Genomic DNA, 6,568 nt, shown 5'->3' on the forward strand with positions numbered 1-6,568 from the left:
GATTGCAAGAAATGCAAAAAAGAAACAAAAAAATTGTAATAAAAATATTTTTCATTGATCAAATAAAGAAGCATACATAAAGAAAAAAAATAAAAATGTGATACAAGATAATTTAACCAAGTTGATCTTCTAGCTGCACCCGATGGTAGATATGCCTCCTTGAATCCTTCATCTTCCTCCGTATAGACAGTGGTAGGATGACTGGAAGGCTTGATCTAGAAACTCAAATGAAGAAAGATAGATGAAAATATGAAAATAATGGAGAAGAAGCATAGCGACACTAGGATTAGGATCTCTCCTAGATTTGGTGAAAGGCGTACTGGGGTTAGGACCTCCCATAGTCTTTTTGTGATGTGGAGAAGTGATCTATGGAGGAGTATGGAAGGCATGTTAGGGTTAGGACCTTCCCTAGACTTCTTAGGCATGGAGAAGAGAGGGAAAAGGAAGGGAATGACAGCTAGATAATTTCTTGGGTAGGAGGCTTGTTGGCATGTGGAAGGAGTTGATCAAGAAGGAAAGGAAGGTGTGGAGTTTTGATGGAGAAAATAAAAAAGGAGAGAGAGAGGGGAGAAAATGATCCCCATAAGGGGGCATTTTTTATGCCTTGAGAAGGAGAGCTAGGGCTATATTTATAAAGAAGGGCATGAGATGAGAGAGGGCTAGGACTTACGTGAGGAATTTTAGATGGAGGGGCATGGGAAAGCATGTAAGAAAGAAGGAAATAAAGAGAGAGGGTGTGAGATCTTGAGATGGGATAGCACATTTGTTTTTTCCTTCCTTCACGTGAAAATCCCACATCAAAAATAAGTTGGGGCGGCACTACACAATGGCTTAGAGTTTGGATGTGGTGCTAAGGTCTTTCTTTCCTCCTTACGGTTTAGATGTGGTGCATCCATTTATAGCCCTTGGATCTTTGGAAGTTGCTTCTCATCTCTTGATTTTTAAGTCATGTTCATATTTAATTCTATGTAGAATGTTATCTTCTAATCTGGGCACTTGATTAGAGAGGTTGTGTCTGATCCCTTCATGAATAAGTCGCGTTCACACTTGAATAGGAGCTAGTTGCCTGGTTCACTCGAATTTGATCCGATTTGAGTTCAATTTAAATCATATGAACCTAAACTCCCAATCACCTACAAAATAGACTAAAAAATATCAAATTTTTAATAAATAAAAAATAATTAAATAGAATTGTGTGTCTCTAGTGACTTAATTTAAGTGTTTATCACACCCTCCAACTTAGCTTTTGTTCGTCCTCGAGTAAAATATTAGCAGTGTGCACCAAATTGTCTTTGATTTAAAAGTTATCTTAGGCATTCCTAACGGTAGTGGATACCCAGCCAAACTATTAAAAAGATACTTCATTGGATTACTAATTCGACCCAATTAGTGACTGAGTGTTAGCCATAAAAATTATTAGAGATCTTCTTTCACCAACTCCCCACTCTACTCCTTAAGTCCTCTAACTTGATGTGAGCTGGGTTTATTGTCTTCTTACAATTTAGCTCCCTTATTATCTTTTTTTTATTATATTTTTTTTAAGAAGAGTCTAGTGCAATGTCTTAGCCTCTTAAGCCTTCTGACTAATCCTTGTAGTAAGCTTTCAGCCAATAACTCTCAAATCAATTGGCTTTAAAGCATTAAGTGTAAAACACCTCTCAGGCTTACTAACTCGACTCCAAAAAAAAACTATGAGATGAAACAAACTCTGTAACAATCTCTTAGCATCTCCATTTTTGACGTGAACCACAACACTTAAGCAAAGAAGCTCGATTATTCTATAAGATAATACTTTTTTTTTGCAATAAAAATACTTTAAGAAAAACTTTTGTATACCTCGATCTTTCTATCTATACCTCCATGAAGTAGATTCTTCATTGAGATAGGTAAGAAAAAAATTTTGGAATCACTCCATAATTTGATCTGATCTAAATCCTACTATTCATTGAATTTTCTTAATAATTTATCCCTCAGTGCCTCTAAAATTATCTAGACTATTAATCATTCATTGATTAGAGTACCTGATTAACTCCAAATCAAGATAAAATTTGGATAAACAAAATTAATTATTTCTGACCATACTTGAGGACTCAATTAAATTAGTTATTCTTCTCCCCAACTTAATCTTCATTGTCCCCATACTACAAAAAAACTGAAATACACCTATGTGAAAGATACATGGGTAAAGGCCTAAAAAATATAAAGATATGTCTACACCCACGTTGGTACATACGTTTGGTGAAATGTAGATATGTCTGACATGGGTGTAGTTTATACTCATGTTGTTTCTTTCTGTATGTGTATCCTCCGCTTTATCCATGTAATATTTAACGTAAGTAAGAGTGTATACATGGATGTAGACCTAGTATACATCCCCCTTTATTAAATATGGATAACTAAATAAATACGAATCAAAATTCATAGGAGTTATCAAAGCATGGATATAAATGGACCTCTACTATCAATAATAAAATATGGATATATAATCAACTTTAAGCGTTACTGTCATGTCCAATTTCAAAACATGGATCACCTGTCATATTAAATAAAAATAGAAATGGTGCATTGATAATTTATCTAAGCATCCGATACCACTGAATAATATATAAAGACTAGTAACTTCAAAGAGATGAAATAACTGCAAATAAGATAATTTTCATTATTATATTAAAAAAAACTGGACATACATAGTGAGTCTCAAAAAAAATTATCCTAACAATCTTTTTAGTTTCATCAAAATTCAAAGAACAAAATCATACACTATCAGATTTCTGAATATAAAAGAAACTAAACACTAGAACTCAAAACATGGAATAAACAAGTTCCAGCTAATCTCTTACACTTTATACATAAGTTCTAAGCTCACTTTTGTTACATCAAAAAGAGAATAAAATAAACTTGAATTAATGATACCAAAAGTTAACTTTGTAAAATCTGAGAGTTCATCAACTTATGAAGCCATCAGCAAGACAATCCTTATCTTTCCTTGGCACCATCCATCATATCCCTAGCCTGAATCTGCAAAAGAAACAAAACATATATATATATATATATATATATATATATATATATATATATATATATATATATATATATATATATATTATAAGTCAATATTAAAAATATATGTATACAGATTCATACATAATTTTTTCACCAAATAATATGAGTACCCACAGTATGCTTCATTAAAGCTTGACTCTTGTCCTTTACAAGCAATGGAGCATCGGGCTCAATTGCATAAAAAATAGAAATCTCACAAAACACATCTTCCAAACTCTTGCCCATCAACATCTTGCCTTTATCATCAGAAATGAATATTCCTTTGCTTACTTCTTTCTGTGAGATTGAGAAAGTATGATAACCAAATTATCTGTCATCACATAGGATGGTAAAATAATGGAAACTCTTCTTGTTACTTGATCTCCATTAGATAAGGGATATGCAAAAGTTAATTAGACTAATGTCTTTAAAAAATGTTGTAATAGCAATTCGGAGAAACAAAAGAAAAGCATTATAGTTTGATACGTGAATGGTTACCACTTGGCGCTCCAATAATGATCCATCAGGTCCTGCATCCATGGGAGTCAATGCAGGATTCATTTCAATCTCGACATCCTGTTACACTGTCTTAGTCATACCAACGAAACCAAGAAGGAAATCACAAGCATTATTTTAATATAGATGCACCTGCATTGATCCAGGAAGCTGAGTTCCTACACTGAACTTGTCGAAAAGGGCCCACAACACCACTAGCCGAACCATGCAAAACTTGCCTTACACGGGGGAAAAAGCGACCATGATATAGTGCAATGCAATCAGTGGTAAGCAGCTCTTGCATATCCAACACTGAAATTAAATTTAGTTTAGATATCACATGCACATACATCAGAGGATGATATTATGCATAACTTTGCATAGTAAACTTTCAACAGCTCAAAGGTGCATGCACATGCATAATGAGACACAAACACATGCTACACAACATAATTTAACAGTGGCAAATCACCATCTTCACCAACAAGATAAAATGGGAACTGCAAATGTGACAATGTACAGAAACATGTCAATCTCCTTTTGAGGAGCTGATTGGGTTTGTCTATTTGTTAGGTCAATTTTTCAAATATTTCTTGCTTTTAATGTAATTTTATCTTGAACTACACATTTAAAATTTAATAAATCAGTACAAAGATGAATCAAAATAGTGTGATTGGAAATGCCCTGCATCTAAATAGACAAAACATTTCAATTTTGAAAAAAAAAAGACATAAATGGTGTCGGGTTACATCTGAATATATATAGAATATGGCTTTAGTACTTTGACTTGGGTTACATATGAGAAAAAGACATAAATAGACTTGGGTTAATAGTACTTTGAGCATTTAGCAAGCTTCACGAGTGCGGTTCCTTTCCTAGTCAATGCCCTTCTATCATTTGAAGTCTAAATGAAGTTGTCTGCCCCTCTCAACAGCTTCATCACAATCTTTTATACATTCTTCATACTAAACACAAACAAATAAATTTATTGTCAAAAAATATGATGAGAATAGCTGAAATATGGTTTGAATAATTCTAGTAATATGGTTTGAATATAGTGACTATGGTCAGCTAATCTGACAAGATCATATAATTCAATAATGGAAAAATGTCATTTGCACCACAACCACATGTTTTAGAATTATGGGAGTGGCTGAGTCCTATTTTTTTTTTAGGGAAAAGTGCTCTTGAACAAAACCAGCCATCTCAAGACTGGCACTTGCAAGTGCATAAATTTACCAGTATATCAGTAAAAAACAACCTCGAGATCTGCATAAATTTGAATTAATATATAATAAATACCAAGAAGAAAGATATACCTTTGCTTTCAGCAGGAATTGGGTTAGAAATTGGGTGAGAGGGATATATCACTGCAACAGGAGTCTCAAACCCTATAGAATCACATCATATGGCTCATCTCTGGGCCTGATAAAAGCCATATGATGGTCAACCGTGTCATTCTTCTGCAGAACCTCAGTGCCTGGTTCAATCTTTGGCTCTTTGAAATGGACAGCATTTTCTGGATTCTAATGTGCTGGCTGTCTACCTAATCAATAGGTCTTCATAGGTGAACCAGAATCAGCTTGCATGGGACCAGCTTGATCATGAGCATGAGTGGACACTCGTTTCTCTGGAATTTATTTGAGGTGAAATTGGTCCACATCTTTCAGACGTACGAGAAGGTTGAGGTGATATGTCCTCGGTCACTTCCTGTCTTAGAGTCATTCTGTGAGGCTCAGACTCATCACTTGCCAAAACATCATTGTTCCCACCACTTAAGTCCTGGTTCAATTGATCATTACTTTAACATTACATATCATGATAAAAACCAAAAAGACACAAAAGCAAAAGAAGGGTTTCATGTATCGTCAATCATCTTGTTCTTCGGAGCAACATCTTGAAAAGATAAAATCAATTTAAAAAATGCCATCAAATAAACGAGACAGAACCCTCTACATTACATTTGAAACTCATGCAGATAATAAAATATGCACCTTAGATTCCTGTGCATCAAGTATGGCATCAGCGAGAACTCTATAATTCTCGACTTCAATGTATTCCCAGTTGTTATGATACACCTTGATAAGATATTTTAGCACAGGCATCGCTACATGCATCGAAAACCCAATGGCTTTCATTGCTTCAATGCTACGAGTGCTCTCTCAGGAATCGGGGCCATTTTTTTAAATCAGCGCTATCAAAACCTCAAATAAGAGCACAAATTTGGCGATGCTGCAACTTAATCCACCAATAGAAACATATTCAAGAAGGAGATCAAAAATCATAGCTTAAATAAGATTAACACACGCAGATTCAAGATTCAACTTCAAAGATGCGATAAATCAAGATAAGTAAAGATTCTTCGATCGGGGCATAAAGGTAAGGGATGAGGGGATAAAGATTCAAGAAAAGAAGCAAGGACCCTGGTGGGGGACCTAAAGCATCTTAATAACTTAGAGAGGAAAAAGGAATCGAGATTTGGGACTTCTGTAATTTACCTCGAGCGATTTGAAGAGGAAACAAAGAAGAGTCTACGATTCTTGAAGCAATTTCACTTGATAAATGCTAGGCAAGCTTGAAACCCTCTCCCTAACCTCGATCCCAAGGGATCTTGGCCACATTTGCATGCTATTCAGGGATCGATCGAGGCTTAGGGTTTGGGAGAAGAGGGCCCTAAGTCTGCCTCAACCGCTCAGTCGTGTTCTCTCTTTAGACACCGTGGAAATGGAGGGAAATGGGAGAAAGAAGACGGATCACATGTCGCCCTTCAATTCAATTGCCCGGTGGGTTTGGTTTAAGTAGCTAATATATTCAAACCATATTACCAGAATCATGCATCCAAGATATTCATGTTAGGAGCACGAATTCTCTATAATATATCGTACAGTATAGGGCATCATGCACGCCATTCACACATGATAGATGACTATATCGTATGATGCACGGATCATATAGCTACATGTACTCATCCATTGCATGAAAACAATGCGCACACTACGCCACACTATGCAGTGCATCACAAGTATAGTAG

The 6,568-nt window shown here is 35.3% G+C and overlaps 1 long non-coding RNA gene across 3 annotated transcripts; it reads right to left on the reverse strand.

Annotated features, from left to right (window-relative positions):
- Nucleotides 1-3,155: 3,155 nt before the first annotated feature.
- LOC114912789 (uncharacterized) lies at nt 3,156-6,334 on the reverse strand. Of its 3 annotated transcripts, none has more exons than XR_012135405.1 (5): nt 6,036-6,334; nt 4,857-5,319; nt 3,691-3,849; nt 3,541-3,618; nt 3,156-3,339 (listed from the first exon to the last, which is right to left on the reverse strand). It is a non-coding gene; the product is annotated as an uncharacterized lncRNA (long non-coding RNA). The 3 variants fall into 3 exon arrangements; XR_012135406.1 differs by adding an exon at nt 5,532-5,775 and having other exon boundaries at nt 3,176-3,618; XR_012135404.1 differs by having other exon boundaries at nt 3,176-3,618.
- Nucleotides 6,335-6,568: the final 234 nt, after the last annotated feature.

Source organism: Elaeis guineensis, chromosome 11 (assembly GCF_000442705.2).
Source record: "Elaeis guineensis isolate ETL-2024a chromosome 11, EG11, whole genome shotgun sequence".
In the NCBI taxonomy this organism is placed as follows: domain Eukaryota; kingdom Viridiplantae; phylum Streptophyta; class Magnoliopsida; order Arecales; family Arecaceae; genus Elaeis; species Elaeis guineensis.